The sequence below is a fragment of the Podarcis melisellensis genome (genome assembly GCF_964234715.1).
Source record: "Podarcis melisellensis genome assembly, chromosome: 8".
Taxonomy (NCBI): Eukaryota; Metazoa; Chordata; class Lepidosauria; order Squamata; family Lacertidae; genus Podarcis; species Podarcis melisellensis.
Genome location: NC_138540.1, coordinates 31918493 through 31940992, shown reverse-complemented (window position 1 = coordinate 31940992; position 22500 = coordinate 31918493). Strand labels below are relative to the sequence as shown.

General features: G+C 39.9%; 1 protein-coding gene and 1 long non-coding RNA gene across 10 annotated transcripts in view; one reads left to right on the top strand and one right to left on the bottom strand.

Annotated features, from left to right (window-relative positions):
* ZNF536 (zinc finger protein 536) overlaps positions 1-22500 on the top strand; it is a 538171-nt gene that overhangs the window by 138957 nt on the left and 376714 nt on the right. The window contains exons 1-2 of one of the 9 annotated variants that reach the window (XM_081923978.1): positions 11996-12012; positions 17835-17916. The exons of the other annotated variants lie outside the window; for them this stretch is intronic. The gene's annotated coding sequence lies outside the window, so the exon portion shown is untranslated. Of the gene's footprint in view, positions 1-11995; positions 12013-17834; positions 17917-22500 lie in introns of those variants that run through there. 9 annotated transcript variants of the gene reach the window in all.
* LOC309377161 overlaps positions 1-22500 on the bottom strand; it is a 312807-nt gene that overhangs the window by 60735 nt on the left and 229572 nt on the right. The gene's annotated exons all lie outside the window — the stretch shown is intronic.

Here is a 22500-nt window from a genome sequence, read left to right as displayed (position 1 = left end):
GCTGCAGAAATGTGAGATCACCTTATAATGCTATAAATACATAGTGTTAACAGTGGCCGTTCTGGTTTTCTTATGAAATATAGATACCGATGCTATAAAACACTTGTGAATGCCTTTGCACTAATTTGTTGTACTTATTTGAATTTACCACCCTGGAAATTAGCCCCAGCTGGACTCTGACCTGTTGTGACACTAAAATACTCAGTTAATCAAATAATAATAATAAAGTGGTGTGGTTTTTAAGGGCTTTTTATAGAATATTTTTGTTTCGGAATTTAAATTTTTTTAAAGTGTTTGTTTGATTTTTAAATAGCTAGGGAATATGCGAATAAAGGCAATGCTAAACTTTATGCAAAAGGTCTTCAGTTCATTGTGCGTTTAATGATTGGCTGCATCTCCCTCTTTCATCAGCCTGTATTCATCTTTAAGAAATGACTCACATGTGCACACCCTCCCCTCCCCACTTTTTACCTTCCCTGGTTTTCTATTGTCTTCACATGTTTATTGATGCCCATCTGCTCCTAATGAAAAATACCTACATTTACAGCAGACGCACAAGTGTACCTTGGGATAAATGTATTATTTATAAAGACCCATCATCACACCCCGCACAGTTACATTTTTACGCTCCTTGTTGGTGCACTCCTGTGTCTTGTTGGCAACGCAATTAGTTGCACCATGGGAGGTTCTCAGGTTCAAAGCCAGCTATGTAAAATCTATTTCACCCCTTTTTAATATGTGGTATGTATATATATATATATATGCTGCACTTGAGAAATAAAAAAATTGCTTATATGATTTTAGTTCAGCCAGTGTGCCCCTGTGTTTTAGAATTATTATTTTTTTCTGTCTGTACAATACATAGTTCTTCAAATCAAGAGCTTTTTAGATTTTTGTATGCAGCTGTAATTCCTGCAGGCAAAGATGCTTGCCATGAAAAATTAAACCAGGATCTTGAATTTGGAAGCCTTGGTCCATTTGAAACAAAATGACTGATTTTACTTTATAATTTGCTATAGTTTGTGATATGATAGGACTATGAAATCAGAGTAGACTGAAGATCCACCCAGTGTGGATCCATCCTTGCTGAAGGAAAGAACTTATGCCACTCCCCCGCCCACAGCAGATCAGCCTGCACAAGTGCCATAGCTCAGTGGTAAAGAGTTTGCTTTGCATGCAGAAGGTCCTAGGTACAATCCCCAGTGGCAACTGGGAATGTCCCCTGTCTGAAAACCCTGGAGAGTGGCTGCCAGTCAGTGTAGACAATACTGAGCTGGATGGACCAGTGGTTTGTCTCAGTATAATGCACCTCTCTATGGGCCTCAAGGCTTGATTACTGCAACATATTACACATAGGGCTGCCTCTGAAGATGGTTTGAAAACTTCAGCTGGTGCAGAATTTAGCAGCCAGGTAAGACGGTTTGAACATATTACACCGATCCTGACCCTGGCTGCCAATTAGCTTCTGGGCTCAAATCAAAGTGCTGATTTTGACCTATAAAGCCTTAAACAGCTCAGGACCTCAAGGATCGCCTCTCCCTATATAAATCAACCTGGACTCTGTGTTCATCATCTAAGGCCTTCTCAACGTGAGGTCTGGAGGGAAGAAAGACGAGAACCTTTTCTGCAATGGCTCACTGTTTGTGGAATGCTCTCCTCAGGGAGGCTTACCTGGTATCTTCATATGTTTAGGTGCCAGTTCTTCTTCAACTAGGCCTTGGGCTGATTGATATTCCACAGTCTTTTAAATGTGGTTCAGTGGGGAGGGAACTATTGTTTAGTTGTTTATGTTTTAATTACTTTTATGTCTTTTTATCTTGTGAACCATCCTGAGATCTTCTGATGTCCAACCAAAATACCAATCCTCCTGCATTTTGGATAGATGTAGCTGTTCCCTCTAGGGCAGCAGTCGAACAAGCCTTTGCCTCTTTTATGTGATGCTTCTTCAGGTAGTTGAAGAATGGTATCACAAGTGATAGCTATTGCCCTCAGCTCCTGCTTGAAGCCTTCCCAGATGTATCTATTGGCCACTGTGGCAAACAGTGCAGTGGATTACATAGGTCTTTGGTTTGATCCAGCAGGGTTCCATTTATGTTCTTAATGCATTTTATTCACTAATGCACCTTTTTAAAATAATGAATATGGTTGTTGTGGTATCTTAAAGTAAACCTTTTGAAATTCACATGGCAGCTTCAGCTTAGCTAGCCATTTAATTCAGTGATCAATGGACCTGCCTCATCATGTTTCTGTGAATGGATCTATTCTTAACCAGATGCATTAGGAACATTGCTGAAATAAAATATCTAGTGTTGCTTCCTGCAGGTGTGGCCCTTCCTGAAGAAAGCAACACAATTGGGGAAAGCAGGGATGTGCAGAAAGTGCCTTGGAAATCAGAGTGGTCCAGGCTCTGTTTGATAGTGTTAGAGCTAAGATTGGGTTTATAGGAACACAGTCAGATTGTAGTTAAGTTGGAATCGGGAGAGAGTCTGAAGTAAAACAAATTCAGCAAGTTTTAGAAAAAGCAAGCATGATAAAGGAAGCAGGAGATTTTATAAAGAGCAATAACTTTTAAAGTTTCAAAATAGTTATCTAAAACATTTTTTATTCAACTTTTCAACTGCATGGCAATTTACAGGGTTTGAAAGAATAAATTTAAAATGATGCAATAAAATAAAGACGTATAAGCAATATTGAAAGCGCATATAGGATAATAACATAAAACAGCTAAATAAATTGTGCCCTGCCTAAAAGAGGGCACGTGTTGCAGTGAGACCTGGAGACTGACCTCCTGGTTGTGGGTGGGTATATTGGACAGCCACAACACCCGATTGGTAGGTCCCTCATTGCTGGGCTTAATCTGGCCAATGGGGTGCAGTGTAAATTGATCGAGGGACCTATATATACCTATGCATGTGACCCAGAGCTTCCTCTTTTGGCTCGTGCATCGGAACACCTGCCCACCTCTCCCTAATTTTAGGGCATTGTGCAATTGACCTTGCTACACCGTCGTGTGTTGTCTGTTGTTGGGACAGGGGCATGGCAGGAATTTTCCCCACTTGGCTGACTGGCTGTTGCCATTTGGGTTTCGCCTGCCGCATAGCAAATCGTCCCAACTTGTAAGGTTGTGGATAGGTTCATGTGATAAGGATGGGAGAACATTCTCGCCATCTGTATGTGAAGGGTATTCCATTAAAGGAATCTAGGGACTCAACTTGGTTTGGTCAACCCCCGAGAGGGGGTTGTGCCCATGCCTGAGTCCAGGGGAGCATCTGGAGAGTGAACAGAGTCTGTTCCCGGGCATTTTACCTACCTCAGGTGTTCACCCTTGGCTGACCTATGCTGGGGCCCTGGGTCAGCACTACCTGCAAGGGTGCAGGGAGCTAGTTGAACCAGAGCCTATGCAACCACTCACTTTTCTGTAATCAATAAAGTTGTGGACTAAATTCTGCCAGAAACCAAAACTAAAATTTGAGTCAAATGTGTGTTTATTTAGGGGGGAGGTCTCTGGGCCTGAACACACAAATAAAAATGCCAGAAATTAAAACATCTTCATCTAGTAATGAAAGGCAGTTAAATCAAGTAAGTGACCTAAATGTGGTGCGATCAAATAGGTGCTTTCTCTGGTAATTACCTACCTAATCTTTGTCAACCATTACCTGGAAAAGGGCCTCAGACAACGGCTGCCATAAAGGTTGGAAGTGCAACAGCAGGGATCATTCAGTTTGAAATTTAAGGGCTAATTTTCTTTTCAGCATTAGTCAACGGCCCAAAAGAGTTGTGGGATGTTGTTTAGCAACCATTCAAAATGGCATGTTTGCTAAGGTTGCACATGCTCTGATTGGCTGTATAGTTCTGAGGGCATGTTCCTCAGTGTGTTTGGTTGAATGTCACCTTGCTATTACAAGGCCTGAAGTAAGAAAGGCAAAACCTCTCTGTTTCTTTCCCCTCAAATTCTATAATGTTTTGTTCAGTTTCCTCAGTGAAACACTATCAGGATTTTTCTCTCTGGATTCCATTCCATAAATTTAGTGACAATCAGAAGTAAGCATGTGTGTGTGTGTGCGCGCGCACACACACACACACACACACATTTGACATGCTGATACACAAAGGCAAGAAACAAGAATTGCATAAGACCAAAGTGTTCAGTAAAGTTACATATAGAAAAGATTATTACGTATTTTTAAGATCTGGAATTGATAGCATACAAGAAAAGTAGTTGAATAAGTTTTGTACTGCAGATAAGAAAAAGTAGGTGCTGAGGTCATAGAAACTAAACTGAGCGGTTCAGGTTTGATAGGGACCCCATTACATGCTTAAATGTTTATGCACCATTTGCAAAGCATCTATCAGCTCACGGCTGAGCAGAGGCATGGGGCTCAGTACCATTCTTTATTGTATGTAGTCTTTTACTGCTTGTACTCTGTTCCTGCCTATACCATTATTTTCTTCTACCAGTGTCTCATATTACCTTGTATGAAACTGTCACTGTGGCATAGGGTGGAAGCATTTCAGACTTTGTACACTTGTCATTTTTCAGTGTCTCACATTTACAGATCAATCTGTGCTTCAAATGCACCCGGCAACTTTTTGCTTATGGTTTCTGAAAGCTCAGTGCTCAATAACCCTTAACATTTTCTATTTCTTCCTTGTGCTACATTAGGAGGTACATGATGGCCAGCTGAACAAAGCCTACTGGAAGGAAAGCTTGTGAAGGGCCACTTAATGCACATGCTTAAGACTGGGAGAAAATGCTCCTGAGTTGTGGGGTTTTTCTTTCAGCCGTGCAGTTTTTTGTTGTTTAAAAGTGGACAGGATGAACCTTGATAATGGCATTGGAATACTGATGGAGAATGTGAGGGTGGTGAAATTATGAAGTATTTCACAGTATTTGTGGTATGGACAGACAAATCCTACTACGTACTCTTCCATATGTGTTCATGCATGAATTGGTTCCATTCCATCACTGATTACCTTTGTTCCACAGTACTATTGATACTGAAACAGTATCTTTGGGGGGCAGTTCAGATGTGAATATCAGTAGGAAAACAGCATGGATGGAAGAGTTAAACCTCTACTGCTTGTACTGTGGTTCCAATGCAGAGTGGAAGCCCACTCCCTTCCTTGTGCCTTCTTTTTCTAAACAAATATATCTGGCTAGTTCTAAGTAGGTTACATTAAAGTGTCTTTAGCATAACATTTAGCTTTTAGACTGGTTCATTTGATCAAGAGCTTTGACTGAATCACGAGCTAATTTTGACAATGTGAAATCAGGAGCTGGGAACGGAGAGCATATGCATGCACAATTTTGGGGGGCGGTGGTGGTGGATGTGTAAAAACATGAGTAACTAGTGTTATGGGTGGGAGCCCAAAATGGCTGCCATGAGCAGAAAATAAGAGGTGGCACTACTTCATACTGACTAGCACCATCACACACAAGAAAACAGCAACAACTGCCCTGTGTATCTATATCTTACATGTAGGTCTTTGCAGGATGTTGGGGGAGGGCACTCAGGTACACTTGCCCCAGGCCTTGGAGGGCTAAGCCAGCGAGTGTGGAGGTGCTAGAGGCCTGTCAGACTTGCCAGGAATGTGCTATGCCTCTCAGCTGATAAGGGACTTAATGGGTGAAATGGCCATGGGCAAAACGCCTCGTCTGCATACCAGCATGCAGCATCAGATCTGATTAGGTGGTGGCACCTTGGTGGCATGTCTCATGGACTGCGAGTCTGGCGGAATCATGTATTTGGTCCTGGTGTTATTTTGCATCAGCAAGGCTTGGGTCAGAATTAGGCATATAGAATTAGTTTTCCAAGTATAGTTGAAACTTTTATCTTGGGCCTCACATAAGTTCTGCATGGGCCTGCTTACATGTAGTAAATCACCACACGACCCACTAATAGTTCAAGAATGGTTCTCCATATTTGGATTTGATATGTTTGTATTTCTCATTTTTGTTAAGAATGATTAACCAATCATTTTTATCCAATAGCGTATGGAGTCAGCTCCTTTCCTCAAATTATCATTTCTGTGCAAACTTCTTTGTGATGTTTTAGGAATACCCTAAGTATGCTAGGTCTTTCACCATAGCAGTGCAATCCTGGGCAAATGTAGTGATAAGTTGGTTCCATTGACCTGCCTTTTCCAACTGAGCTGTTTAAGAGAATGTTTGTATAGGAATTTGCAAAATTCTGTATGCAGCTGGTAGCTGGAAGTGAAATATTTTTGCACTATAAACATAGCCTCAGCAAACCGTAACTTTTTACAGTAAAGTCCCCAATATCCAAAGCTAGGTTGTGCAAACCCACTGTTATTTTCCCATGTCTCAGTATAAACAGTTCTCCCATTATCCAAACTTTGATTATCTAAATGTGTTGGAAGTGAATTGACATGTGAAAACTACACTGTGTGTGCCAAGGCAATAGGCTGGAAGTTTCTTATGATGTGAGCAAAGACAGACATAGTTTTGCTACCAGTTTTGCTACCAGACATAGTTTTGCTACCAGTGGTAAACTAAAATAATGAAGAACCTACAAACAGAAATGGTCTTTGGTGATGTTGATGTCTGGTAAGCACAACTTGTGGCCCACCAAGTTGGAGCCGTTCAGCCACATATAGTAGCTTATAGCACTTGTTCTTGCATCTGGCCTACACCTGCAAACACAGGTGTGTGTCAACCTTTGCAGGCTCTAGTACATGGCCAGTGGATTGTGTTTGGCTTAATAATCATGTTGTGCAGTATATAGCCTAGTGCGATTCTGTTAATGCAAATCCTGATCCTCTATCTGCAAAAAGGTCCTTGAGTTAGCTGTGTGTTGGAATTTGAAATATGGCCTGTCTTAGATGCCACATAGTACTGCCCTGCCACCCTCAGTCTGCCCTCAGCCAACCCTCATCTGACTGATTTCCAAAAGGTGGCCCAGGTTGGCAGCTTCCTCCTCTCCAGTGTCAACGTTGCCCTGGTAAAATCCAGCAGGTAAGAGGATAGGGACAAAACTGGAATTAGTTGGCTTCGCCTATTAATGGCTCTGTCTCCCCTTATTGTTGGCTCCCCAGTCCTCTGCCCTCCCAGTCCCAATGGACACCAATGACCACTGACACTGACACAATTTGGCAAGTAGCTATGTTTGTTCTACATCTCCTGGAGTAAATAATTGCAATTTGTCTCTTTTAAGTTAGTACATATCAGTTGGTAGAGAATGAGACTCCTGATCTGTGAACACTGACCCTTGGTGTGCACTTGGCGTAAGAGTGCACTGCACACACACAAACACTAGGCATTATCAGGCAAAAAGCAGCTTCTGTCAGTTATTTCTTGAATAATATCTTCAAACCTAGAAGCCAAGGAGATCACTCTCTTTATATGCGTGCCCGCTCATCTATATTTTCATTCTTTTCCACCTACTTGAAAAAAAAATGATAATGGTTTTCTCATTTGAAACTTTCACCTTAGGTCAGCTGCCTCAGATATAAGGCTTCTATAAGATGGAAACAATGCAAACCAAGACAGTTGATTCATTCAGGCTACACATGCTATATGTTGCTTTGGCATGAACTAGTTGCATTTATCCAACCTTTGTGCTGTGTTTGTTCCATCTTCAAACCTGCCTGACATTCCTTTGGAATGCATTTGTTGCATTAAATAGAATAGAATAGCAGAAGATTCTCAGGTAAGATGTGCCAAATTAAATATCTGAATCCCCTTTGCGGTTGACCACTATTTTGTCTAGTTCCTTTCTCCTGACCTTCTCAGCTGCCAGCGCATAGAGTGCTACTTTATAAGTAACAAAGTCGTCGGTGTTGCTCAGCCACTATTTCACCCTTTCCACCCTATTGAAATGTGCTCCATTCCTACACAGGGGTTTTATAAATCGGTCTCTTGGGTCTATCTATATATAATGGGCACTGCAATAAATAATGGCGCAGGTCCTCGAAGCAGGGTTGTCCACACAGACAGAGTCTCTCTTTGTAATGTACTTTGCCGTACCGTCCATCCAACACTACCAAGGGCATCGATTGGAATCGTAGTTCTGCAAAAGAGATTCTTAGTATGGCAAGTGGGAGCTGTGTCAGGTATCTGGCTCAGGCATGTTCCATTTTGATAAGTGGGAACCATGGTGAGCTCTCCTTTGGAATGAGACCCACCAGCCCTATTCAGGTGCTCACCTACACACATTATCAGAAGGGGAAAATTTCCACTGTTTGACTGAACTTGATGTGAATTGTCCATGAATAGAAACCATGCACAACTGGGGTTCTGTTTGCTTGTAGGAGTCTTAAGTGCACACAATCAAATGTGAATATTCCACCTTCAGACTTTCCCACCCAACACATGATCTGAAGAAGCTGCAACTGATGGGATTAGAGGATGGGACCTAGTGTGTGTGCCTCTGTGCATTAGAGGTGAGTGCCTGAGTAGGGCTGTCATGTCTGTGCGTTTGGCCCATGCTCCTGAGTGTCAATAATATATCCATATCATGACAGCTGTCTTGGGGTGCTTCCAAGCAGGTATTTATTGTGTGATCTCTGATCAGTGCTTCTCATGCATACAATCTCTCCCCCCCCCAGTGTCCACACACCAATCCATATAATCAGATAAGTAGAAGGAACCTGTTGCCAGCAACCCGTTTGTGATATCAAAATGACCCACTTGCAATTAAAGCCTGGAAGCCCACACAGTTCAGAGCAGATATAATTGTTTTTTTCCAGGACAATACATTGCATGCAGAATTGCAAAGACAGTCTTCAAGAGTTGGATGGAGGATCAATTAGCCAATCTGACATTTGCATAACTTTCCCCTTACTTTCTTCTGGAAAGATTAATAAATCCCACTCCATGTTCTGTATAAGTGCATTAAAAAATGTTATGATCCATGCAGCAATCAGCTGATAGGCTTATAGAGAACCTATGGGTGATCCTGCCATAATATGGAGTAATCAACCATTTATACTAAAAAAATTCTTATCTATCTGAGAATGTGTCATGTGTTTGCTCAACATACATGATGCAAGTTTGACCCTGTGGTGGGCCCATTAAAATGATCCACAATCACATCAATCCTTTCTGAATCTAAGGATTCCAACATATAATAACTCCATTAATCCAGCCAGAGAGAAATATTACTATTTTACTATTTTATTGTTCTGTTCACTGAGCTCAAATAAAATTATCATGTGAATTGTTCCCCTCCCCCTCTCCTGAGATGAGAGTTTTGTTATGCTTTTAAACTAGTTTCAACTACACAATGAGTTTAGGCCCCCTTTCCAAACAAAGGTCACAGTGTGACCAGCCATAAATCGTCATTTGTGTTAACGAAATACTTTAGTTCTATCTGTAACCCATTCTGATGCAAGTGTAAATCTCATATAGACAAATATGTTTTTCAGAGTGGATTTACATACATTTTATGGATTAGAATTAGGCACTGTGCTTTCATTATAGTTGAGGGTAACTAGGTTAAAAGGTTTTCCTTGAACATTCATAAAGATATTTCTTTAGAACATAAAATGTGGCTTTGCATTTCCTTGTGCAAATGAAAAACAACAAGATAAAATCAAAGGGGGAAAGGGGTGTGTGTCTATGTGTGTGTCTATCCCATATATATATGAGAAAAATAATACCTTTATGTTCCTAAGTTTTAAGGGTTTAGAGCAATTTTTTTTTGGGGGGGGGCGCTTTGTGAAATTAAAAGGTTAGCTATGAATAACCACAATCAGATCTTTTCTTTTGTCCATATTTAATTCAAATGAGATTGCTCCATATTGACTTCTAATGCTAAAAGGCCACCCATCATGGAATCCCTGCAGCCAATGAAGCAAGCAAGTGAATGCTTTCTTAAATGATGCTAATCAGTCTAGAGAGGCTTGCCCTCTATCCCCATCAGTATTCCGTAATTCAGATGTGCTGATAACCTGAAATTGAATGTGTCAGTATGCAGACATGTGAAGAAAAAAGGAAACTAGTAGGCAAAAGAGACAGCTATAGAGACAATGTCTGTTTGTGATTTTTTTTTTGTTCAGAGGAGAGATGGAGGAAAAAAAGAGCGTTGCAAGTTGCTCTCAAAAATTTTATTGCAAGCTTTAAGGAGATGTGTTAAATGAATAAATAGGCTAGACACTTCATTTCCATAAACTGCCTGGCAAATAATAATGAAGATTTCTTTTAAAAAACAACAACCAGAAATCCTTTAAAAAAAAATGTAACATCTTTATATTTGTAAAACTCACTGCTCAGATTTTAGCATTTCAAGCTAAAATTTTGAGAACAATATTACTGTTGAGGTAGTGGTGGTGGTTGAGGGGTGGGCTGGGGGGGGTCACCACTGTGTTTCTAGCTATCAATATTTTATAAATTGTGCTTCTAGAAATATGCAGGCATTTTAAAATTTGATAAAAATTATATGTTGAGATATGCAAATGTTGAGTGTGTGCAAGCACACGGGGGGGGGGAGAGTTTAGACATATTTTGCATTTTGTGAGATAATTTTTCTTTGTGTGTGGTCTTATTTGTCTCTCATTCTTCCGCCAAGAAGCCTAGGGTGGTGTACATGGAGCTAGCCCATTTTTTAAAATCAATCTGTATACCACAATTTTTTTAAAAAAACAAACAAAAAAACACACACCAAAGCACAGTATTTGTACAGGCAACCCCCGATTTGCACATGGTTTTCATTCCAGGTTATTGCACACAACAGTGGAGCATGTATTGACTCGTTCTGCCCCATTCTGCCATCTCCCCACCATCTCCCTGTTCTGCCCTCCTTTTCCAGTCACTTCCAGGTCACCGTGGTGCCTGCATGCGCCATCACATGTCAATTGGTCACACATAAGATTGTTGCTGCATGTATGCCACAATTTTATTTCCTAAAAATTCAAAGTGGCTTACAACCATTAAAATGCAACAAGAATCACAGGAAAAATCAAAACAAATCACCAACTGACTGTTATGGATGATGTTTTTCTTAACTGTCTGGATGCGTCCGGTGGCAAAGGAAAGTTTTCAGCAACTGTCTGGAAGTTAATACAGAAGGCGCCTGCTGAATCCCTATTGGAAGAGCATTCTAGATGAGTGGACCAATCACACTGAAGGCTCAGTTTCATGTTGATGTCCAGTGAGCCTCACCATATTGGCACAATCACTAAGAGACTATGTCAGGCATAGGCAAACTCGGCCCTCCAGATGTTTTGGGACTACAACTCCCATCATCCCTAGCTAACAGGACCAGTGGTCATGGTTGATGGGAGGGCCGAGTTTGCCTATGCCTGGACTATGTGATGGAGGTAGACTAAGGCTGTGTACATGGCTCTGGCTCCAGTGTACTCTGACCATTGGCATTTGAGTCTCTGTGCACATTATGTTATCCATGATGCAGAGCTATCCCATAGTTTCTTTAGAAATACCCATATTTGATGCGTTTCCCCTCAAACCAGCTTCAGTTGGAAAGGAAAACTTGAGGCATGTTCATTTCACCATGAAACTGAAGTATGTATAATTGAGACAGCCATTGTGCTATGCAGATGACATTTCATGTGCAGATGACAGCTTCTTGGGGGCATTGGATGGGGTGAGGAAATCATCCAGGTAATGCACATTGGGTGAAGACATAGCTGCTCCCTCTCAGCATGCAACCCAGTATGGAAGGATGGGGCACCACTGCTTCTGTCACCTCTCAGCAAGCAGGGCAGAAACTCGTGTAAACAAGAAGTGCACACTTGAGGATCCAGTTGATCCTAAACAATGGGCTCTAGCTGGGTCCCCACTTTGACTGGACCCCTGCCTTACAGAAAGCATTGGTGGCTAATCTATCCCTGTCTGAATAGGTTCTTTCCTTTCTACCTTCTCTGCTTTTCCATCTATAGCAAAGAAGATGTCAATAACGCATTAAAATAAATTAATAGCTTTCATTGACATGTCCAGAAAGATAATACCGGTGGATTTTTCTCTCTCTCTCCGCACCCATTAGACGCTTCCAATACAAGTGCATCTGATGGAGAAATGACAGCAATAAGTCAGTAAGTTTCATGCCTGAAGACAGTGGAAGATTTGCTTCCTCCCGCCCTCTCGTCTAAAGCATTTTAAGAGTTCTAGCCATTTTGAACACAGCAGTATGAAGTGCCAAATGGGCAGAATGGTGAGACAGCCTTAAATGAGCAAACATAAAATCTCTGAGTGCATCCCGTGCAGAGGAACAGGAAGGAATCCACAGAAGCATATTAGATCAGTGGGAACACACTTACTGTGTCTGCTTGTACAATAAGAGCATGAACTTGTGCCCCCAGCTTTGGGAGACTAAGAATGAACATTAATCTCCAAAAATATAAATTATTACTGGCGAAAGGCATAATGTGAACACAATGGAAATGCAAGGGTCTTATCATACCATGTGACTAAACACTTGGCACACACAAATTATGGCTAGTCTTTGGGACATCTGATACATTCATAGGGTCAGAAGGTTTGGACAAAAAATTGTGACATGGAGGCTTCATAGAGACACAGAGTGCTGTGTTTACATGCTAGGTTTTATCAGTTGCTATAGTAGAAATCTAAAGTACCTTCCTCCTAATTCTATTTAATTGAACATATTTTACTTGATTATTTTATACATACATGCATGTGTGTGCATGGAGAGAGAGAGAGAGAGAGAGAGAGAGAGAGAGAGAGAGAGAGAGAGAGAGAGAGAGAGACTGCATTGATAAAGAAAGAACTCTGGTTAAATAATCCACTTTTGTCTGACAACGGAATCGGTTATAGAGGTGCAAATATGCAGAAAGCTATTTGGAAATGCATCCTCGTAGTTGTCAGGTTTTATTATGCAGGAAGGTGTCATGTTTGTTACGAAGCTGAGTGCAGATGGCAGAGTGGAAGAAATGGATCACTAATTTTAACAATGATTAATGAACAGAGATAGAAAATGAATTACATTGGACTATCGGAGGCAAGGAATATTTTTGAGAAAATTTTGACTCATCTGCTCTGCTGTTCTCTGTAAATTATTTTCTGAAATTCTATATGTTGTCAACAGTTGACTGCATTTTCCATTACTGTCTATTTCTGTTCTTAAGTACTTTTGTGTTATTAGAGATACATAATTTCAAAATACCAATACATTCCTGATTACTTAGAGAAAATATATGTAAGACTATGAATGTTCCAAAGACCCTAGCCATAAATATCCTGTTTTATAATAATCTTCCTACCCTCCTTCTTTCTTTCCTCATTTTATCACTACATTAAGATTGTTTGGTGTGGGGGCGGGGGTAAGAGGTGAAGAAAGAGGTGAGATTGTTCTGGATATTGGGGGTTGGAGAAGGAAAATATAGGAGCAAAAGTTATAAAATAAATGTTGCAGGGTTTGTTAATTTTCATTTTCATAGTTTCTTACTTCTTTCTCTCAGACATTTAGAATATTCTAATCTAATCTAGCCCAGTTCAGCCTGACCTACTCTTTTCAACAAGTATTTAGGTAGCAGATATAGGTATTTTAGTTAAAGACCCACATCTTGGTTTTGGTGTACATGAATGTATACGTGTTATACCTTTAGAACACATGCAAATGACATTATCTCCCTCAGCGAATTATAGGCACTGTAGTAACTCTATGAAGGGCAAACTACAGTGCCCAAAATTCTTTGAGGGGGAAAAAACATTTTTCATATGTGCTTTAAAGGTAAATAGTGTGTACACAACCCATGTCTTTAACTTGTGGTTTTGGACAAGTGATTTCTTTTTTTTAATGCTTATGTTGGGTTTATATTATTGTTTGCCTTTTTGGGTTCCCCATTTGGAAGAGAAACAGAGTAGAAATTTTATAACTAAATAACAAGGAAGGACATTTACATTGCCACGAGTATATTTTAATTGGAGTAAAAGCCTGCCCTGTCCCCAAGGCACAGGAAATATTACATTAAAACACACAACACACACAGTCAGTGGGAGATCATGCTAAGGGAAATATGTACCTCATTCCCAGTTAAAGGCATGGCTAAGCCAATAAAGCCAGACCAATTGGGCAGATGGGCTCATGACCAAGGAGGAAGTTGAAAATGGTCCTTTCTTGGCATTTACGCTTGGGGAGGGGAGGCGTAGCTCAGTGGAAGAGCATCTGTTTTACATGTAGATGGTCCTAGGTTTAATCCCCAGCATCTCTAGGTAGGGCTGGGAATTGTCCGCTGTTTGAAACGCTGCAAAGCCATTACCAGTCAATGTAGACAGTATTGAGGTAGACAGGCCAGTGGGCTTGACTCAGTATAACACAGCTTCCTCTGTAGCCTTAGCCACCATGTTAAGCCAAGCAAGGTATTGCAGACCATACTGAGCCTTACTCTAAAACCTGATGAGATGTGCAGCTGTTTTGCATGAGTTTTCCATGTGGCACATAGGACTTCTGTTAAGTAGAACCAGTTTCAAATCAAACAACCTGAATCACTCACTTTTATTTATGTATTTACATCCTGCCTTTCTGCCTGATAGCAAGCATCCAAAGTGTCTGACAATAAATGAAAACTAAGACACAGCAAATAAAATGTTGTTTTTAAAGAAAGTGGTGGCTGTGGGAGATGGTGGTGAAAAACATCTGCTCTCCAGGACTTAGAGGAGGACCACCTAGAGTTTGTTGGACTCCCAACTCCCGTTGGTCCCAACCAGCATGTCCAGTGGTCAGGGAAGTTGAGACTGGAAACAAGCAACATCTAGAGCACCATAGGTTCCCCAGCCTTGCCTTAAATGCAGCAACTATATAGTTCTGTATACTGTATATCTTGTACCCAGAGCAGAATGGATAGTTAAACTAATTCCATTGAAAACCATGCCCTTTATAGTTCACATTCTGATGCTGACATGGAACGTTCATTATTTAGGAGCTGGTTGTGACGTGTGAATCTTATTTGTGTACATCAAAATGCTTTCATAAAGAAAATGAATCTCAGGGGTTAATACCTTAGTTCTTGCCATTTTTAAAATAGGAGTGTCTGTTTCCAATGGAAGATACACAGATGTTCCAATTGGAAACAGAATGTATGGTCTATTGCTCCATCAGAAGAAATAACAAAGAGATTAAATGCATTGAATAATACAAATATGTAGACGATTTTGTTGAAATATGGCATTCTTTTATAAAATACTTTATTGATAACCCTGAAGAATAGCAACTACTGAAATAATAGATTGGACTTTGTCAAACTTAACTAGAGTGATCTGTCCTGGAAGGGGGGAGGATGTTGTTTTTGCATCTTTTTCTCTCTTTTTTTGTAATGGTTATATATTGGAAATCAATAAAACCACCACCACCACCGATTGTCAAATGGTGCTTGCCCAGTCTCCTGTAGCAATGAATAATCCTCTGTAGGCAACTAGATGGGAAGGCTTTACAAAGTCAGTTGGGTTGCATCCAGACTTAGTCTTACATGAAGCTGACTTACTGAAATTGGTGGGCCTTCTTAGTCATGTCTAACTTAAGCTGCATTGATTTCAGTGGGCGTGCTCTAAGCATAATGAAATCATTCTGAATGCAACCCATTGTTGTCCCTGCACCCCTTTTACATCACAAATGAGTCACATAGATATGTGTGGGCAAGTTGACTAGTGAAATGTTTGGCATCTAGCATTTTTTTCTAGACTTAGGAGGAAGGCTAACTGTATAATTGCTGCCTTTACAAAAAACAAACAAACAAACAAACAAATCCAAAGAGGAATCACTTTAGACTTTAAAAGGCTCAGAACTGGTTACTTATATACCGAGTAAAGTGTCCAGTCACTTATTTATATTTCTATCTTACACACATTTGTCAAAAGAACAGAAGCTTAATTCCAATCTTCATAGCATGTTAGGGAAGACATCTCCCTCACCCATTTCTAAGTATTCAGTTCTTGGCACGTAGACAGACATACAAATTGATCTGAAGTTTGTCTCTAGTTCGAAACAGAAGACAGGGATTGTGATCCTTTCCTAATTCTTTCTACATTGCCGCCTCAGGATTGCTAAAATAAAAAATGGTGGAGAATTTTTTTAAACATCTTTATGAATCATTCGGTGTCTAGTATTTTGCATGTAATTATGGTCCTGATGGGAACATATTTTAGAAAAACAACTAGAGGAACAATATGAATCCTGCTCAGGTTACATAGCATATGCTAAACACTGAGAAAACATACACAGTGCTTTAGTGAACAAGGTAGGAAAATGCTCTAGGGAGCCAATTTAGAATGTGACTTAAGGCGAGCATTGCTTTTTTGTGTCTGTTTCTTTTGGCAAACTAATAAAATTGCAGCAATGCTGGGCTTTGCCATGTAAGAGCCAGAGGTGGCTTGTTCAGAGGTGGCCTTTGCATAGGATTGACATGGATGGGGTAGAAATTGTATGGACTCCCCTTTATTTTTTTGGAAAGAGTTATGTTGGAATTGCCCAATCAGTCTAAGAAATATAATGCATTCATTATTGTACAACACATACATACAGCATATATAAATCACTTATTCCAGGGTATCTTGGTTGGCACCAGAAGAACTTTGAGGATTGTGGCTTGTGGCTCAATTACATAATCCACAGTCAGAGTGTAGCAGATTGTAAAATGGAGTGGTAAGGTCCCAGCTGAAGCTAGGAGTCATCACCAGTGTCCGCAGACTGCTGCTGGAACACCAGCTATGTCCCAAGGGCATAAACAGCTATTGACACTGCTGAACAGGAGCCTGCCCACCCCCCACTCAATCCTTGCTTCAGCAAAGCAAAAGAGGTGGATGACAGAAGAACCACAGGCACTGGGCATATCTTCCCATAGTGGTGAATTGGGGGGATGTTCATTAAGGATGGCAGTGGCTATCAGTTCTGCTCCACTTGCAATTTCAATAGTTCTTGCTAAAGCTGACTTTCCGGATTGGAATGTGATTGTTTTTAAAGAAGCATGGATTGGATGTGGGTGAGAGCCTTCTGCTAAACTAAAGATAACCCATAAGCATCACATGTCACAATATATTTCACAATTTAAACAATATTTCAAGAAATCATTGATGTTCTGTTTCCCAGGCTAAGCAAGAAACTAGGATATAAATGACTAGCTACCAAAATGACCTTTGGCTCCTCCTTTCCTTGAAATATTCACATTCCAGTTGGTCATTGCAAGAACTCCTCTTCCCTTCCAATCCCTTTTCCTTTCATGTGATGTCTTTTTAAGTTGTGAATCTAATGGTGAGGACTGTTTTATCACTGTCAGTTGTAAGCAGTGCTGAGAGCCTTTTTTTCCTTTTTGGCTCAAGAAGGAGATAGAAATGCTTTAAATAAGTAAATAATAAATTTCACCAGAGTGCGGAATGTGATGAACTGCTGTCATGTGACGAGAACACTGTCAAGCATGTCGCAAACTATTGGTTATTTAAAAGACCTTATTCTAAAGACTAACTGTACAAAATGTTTCACTAATATAAAGAAGGCAACTGTTTTCAGCCTAATATGTGTTTTCTATTTCTCTTGACATGAACATTGAAGGAGGAGATGAGTCTCCTTCATGCATTACTTGCCAGTTTTCCAATCACATGGAAGTCTCTGTGTGAACACCTGCTCATATTTAGGATTCACTGCAGATGACCATACGTAATGCATGGATGCCCAGCTGTGGATCCACCAGCATGCCTCATGCCAGGGATGGCGTTCATTAGTAATCACATCACATGAGTAACACATGAAGAAGACTTAATGTTTTACAGATCCAAAGTCACTTACTGTGCATATTGGCTGTAAAGTAATTTGAACATGGGTCTCCCTGAAAAACACTATGCCACACTGGCTATGTGGCTGCAAGAAACCTCAAGATTTTTTTTTTTAATTTTTTTTTTTTTGTAGCAGGGCTACCATAATGCTGGAACAGATTTGGCAAAACATCACTTATGGACAAGACATTAAATTACTGAATGGATATAAATAGGTACAAGGGGAGTACAGATTCTCTTTAAATTTGTATTAAAACCTCACTAGATCTGATGGGAAATTAGATATTCATCCTGGAGTTGTTGAAATGTGTTCAGACACACAACTGAGCTTTATTGCTACCATTATGTTCATATTAACACATGTAATAGAAATTAGGGAACTAGGAGAGATTTCAAAGGCATCCGACTTCCAACTTGTGTCTTTGAAAAATCTCCCCTGTTGCTATCAATAAAACTACTTCTGTGAAGCTGCTAAAACTAGACGTTGATCCCATTATTGTTCCGATTATGATTATGGAATGTTAGCTTTTTTTAGCCATTGTAAGTTACGCCACTCATCAATTTATGTAGTTGTATACTGAAAACAGAGCAAATTTCACAGCAGGTCCAGTCTTTCTACTTCATTAATGAATCCAGTTATAAGCATTTTTACCCTGGATTGGGCTTTTAATTTTGAACAGGCCTTAGAGGTAATAGGCAGGTGTAGAAGATACTGACAAGCTATGCTTAAAATGACCACATATGACCAGCACATTTCTACCTGCTCGTTGTGTTTTATATGTGAGACTTAAAACATTAATGGATAATTTGCTTCTGTAAATTCACAATTAAACTGTGAACTTAAATAAAATTTGAATTAGAGCCATCCTTTAGAATGGTGTTCCATTCTGTTGGCATGTTGCAAATCACTAATGAGGTTTTTCAGACCAGGAACTGGGCATGTATATGGGGTTCCAGTGTGTGCATATGTAAACACAGACTACCCTGTCCTCTTAAGTGTTGGAGCCTGAACACCAGGCTCACAGCAAGAGTGCATGTTTGATATTGACATAACCACAGCATTATTATTTTTAGGCAAAGTAATCCCTATGCATATCACTCTTAGTATTATTAGTATTTGTGGTAGCATTTCTATTATCAGTGTTACTACTGTACTGTTAAATGGCTCCGTCTCTTACCAGAAACTGTAAAATTTCAAAAAGGCCTGTCATCCTTCTGTTACTTCAGGTAAATAACTGATTGACCTTTGTGGCATACTGATACTTCACTAATCAGAACCTGAAATCTGTATAACAACACTTCATTTACTTGATAGACAAAAGAACAATTGCTCTTGAAGTAATGTGATTTCTAAATAGACGCTGCCTGTCAAAAATAAATGCATTAGAAGTAAAATGTAGCTCAAGGAGACAATTAGCAAACAGAGGTGACACTGTAAACAGGTGCACCCATTATTCCCAAAGCTTGTGGCAATATATTCACATCTTTTAGACTGATGGAAGATCATGTGACAGTATGGTGAATTATCTATCTGTATCATCTGACTGATGGATCTTTCTACAGTTGCAAAGCATTTAAAAATGCATCTTGCAAATTACATGGTAGCTGGAAAAATACAGGTTCTTCTCTTTTTCTTTTTGTTTGTTTAATGAACATCATTTTTGGTAAAGGCTTTTGGTACAGTATTCATTGTTTACTTTGTAAGGAAGTGTACCATCTCATTAGTGTGTGTGTGCCCCTCTCCCTCACTATACACACTACACACACACACACACTTTTACATACTACGTACATGCAAACACACACATTGTGCAGCCTTTTTTGAGGTATCCTTAACTGATTACGCTGCAAAATTAGAGATTATCAGAAAGAGAATATTAGGAGGAAATCTTAAAGAAGCATTTATGCTGCTTAGAAAAGTCAGAAAAGCTCATTCTACTCAATATTGAAAGATAGGATTGTCCCAACTTAAGACCTAACATGTCCTTTAAGTGCAGATGTTTTATCATCCCAGTTGTTATCTGCATTGAAGTAGAAATTGCATTTTTATGTCTTTTTACTGTTATTTGCTTTGGAATGTTTCATGGGAATTAATTAACAATCAAAATAAAATAAATTAATTCATAAGCATGAATTATTGCTTTATCTAAAACATCTCAGCCCCCCATTCTCCTTGTTTGTAAAATTGTCATGTGACACAGCTATGTTCCTAGAGAGGACTAGATCATTTTTTTTTTAAAAAAAGACACTAGTCCATCCAAATCCTGTCCTTCTGTATGTGTTTTGGATGTAGTATGTGTGTGAGCTGTCTCTTATGCCTAGCCCGTAAAGGTAAATCCCCTCCCCTGTCTGGGTGTGGTTCCCGCCATAGCTGAGAGGGATCTTAGTCTTGCCAGGGTAACAAGTTGAGCTACTATGTTGAGTTGCTGTGCTGTTGTTCTTAAATAAATACAACCACTGAAGTTCTCCTGACACCTTCTGCTTCTTCCTGGGGTTAGGGCAGACCCGTTGCAAGCTTTCTTCACACAGTGAGGGCCTTTCCCAAGCCCATGGGATCCTGCGCTGGCATGGTAAAATGTTGGCACTAAATGAGGAAACCACTTGACAGCATCTCTAAGTCTTTCTGCCCTGTAGCTGCCTTACAGTAAATATGGTTAAATGCCCTAGCAATGCATTGATACCTGTGTTAATGTGGAATCATAGAATTGGATAGTTTGAAGGGTCATCTAGTTCAGCCCCCTGCATTTCAGGAATATGTAGGTGGCCCCTGTGGGAATTGAACCCACGACTTTGGTGTTATCAGCACCACAACAGGCAGCCTCGTGAAGGCTCTAACCATGCATTTATGTCTTGCATTACCAGCAACACTGCAGAACATAAAAACTTCAGTCAGCTGAGTCCACAGCCACACAACACATTTAAAGCCCTGTAATAACAGTCTAAACAGTCATGGCTTCCCCCAGAGAATTTTGGGAGCTATAGTTTGATAAGCATGCAGAGAATTGTTAGGAGACCCTTATTCTCCTCCCAGAGCTACAGTTGTCAGAGTGATTTAGCAACCAGTCCCTCTTTCCAAGGAACTTTGGGATATCAAAACAAGTCTTTTACAAACTACACCTCCCTGGATCCTTTGGGGGAAGCCACAGCAAGTGGTATGATACTGCTTTCATACCATGATACTGCTTTCATACCAGCAAGTGGTATGATACTGCTTTCATACCATGATACTGCTTTCATACCAGCAAGTGGTATGATACTGCTTTCATACCATGATACTGCTTTCATATCAGCAAGTGGTATGATACTGCTTTCATACGTTGCCTGGATCCACTCATAAGTGTCCCACTACCTCTTCATTTATCTTTCTAGATCTTGGTTGGAAAAACTTTCCTGGTATGCTTTTTTTCTCTCCAAAGGGGCTTATATTTTGAAATTACAGAGTAGTATCCAGGTATATTGATCCATGAATAACATATGCATTGCAATTTCCTTGTCAGATTATAAAACTTCATCCACATTGTTTTAACCATTTTGTTCCTGTTAATTTAAAATAAATAAACACACCTCTAATAGTTCTGTTAATGTTGCAATCCAAAGCACACGTTCTTAGGATTGCACTGCAAAAATAATTGCTCTACACTTTAAAGGTTTGTCCTCTGGATCATTAAACCAGATTAGTTAGCCCTTTAACCATGTTTAGGTCTTCCTTTTTTCACATCAATCAGACAAGATACAAAATAGTGGGAGAGGAATATTTTCCACACTTCCAATGAGCTTTTAAAAGCTAGTCAGTGCCAGTGATTTGTAAAAACTCCATTAACATGAAATAAAAGACATGGAGTAATATAGTTTCCGATAAACCTTCATTGGGCAGTGAAAAGGGTCATTTTCATTCTTTAACTGTCTGGATTGTGCAACTGAAATGTTGGTAGTGCAAATGCACAAACTCTTACGGATCTGGAAAATGTATCATAAAGTATAGAGCATGTTTCTAATGTATGTCAGTCACTGTACAAACCAAATCAGAAAGAGAAAAGGGAGTAAATTACATAATGTACTGTACATATACTGCTACTGGAACGAGGAGTTAAATGTGACTGATTTTAGCAGTTTTGTTGTCAACAGGCATGTAGTGTGGGGATGGCACCTAAATATTGGTGCCCTGTGGGCCATTTCGCAACAGCAGTTTTCCTTTGATAAATATGGGCTAACTGATCATTTGGACATGGGCAATTGCTTTGAAGAAATCTTCAATGATCACACACTCATAGTTGAGCTCTTTCTCTCTCTTTCATAGGAGTTACGTACTTGCTTTTATGGACAAGGTAATCAATCCCTCTTCCCAGGGAACTCTGGGAACTGTAGCCCTATGACGGGAAAAGAGGCCTCTTAATACCCTTAGCACCATAGATTTGTATAATGACATTATGATACTGTGAATGTTTTTTCCAGTCCCTTTCCTAATGAAATCTAACCTGGAATTCATCATTTTCACAGCTGCCACATCCTGGGTTGACACCTTCATTGAGCAATCCACTATAACCCCAAGGTCTCATTCCTGGTCAGTCACTGCCAGTTCAGACTCTGTTAACAGATATGAGAAAATGAGGCGGGGGGACTTGCCCCAGTGTGAATCACTTTACACTTGTTTACATTGAATTGCATTTGCCAATTTATGTCTGTTCACCCACTTTAGTGAGATCCTTTTGGAGATCCTTGAGATCCATTTTGTTTCAACTATCCTGAATAATTTGGTATCATCAGTAAACTTTACTAATTCCCTGCTCACCACATCAATA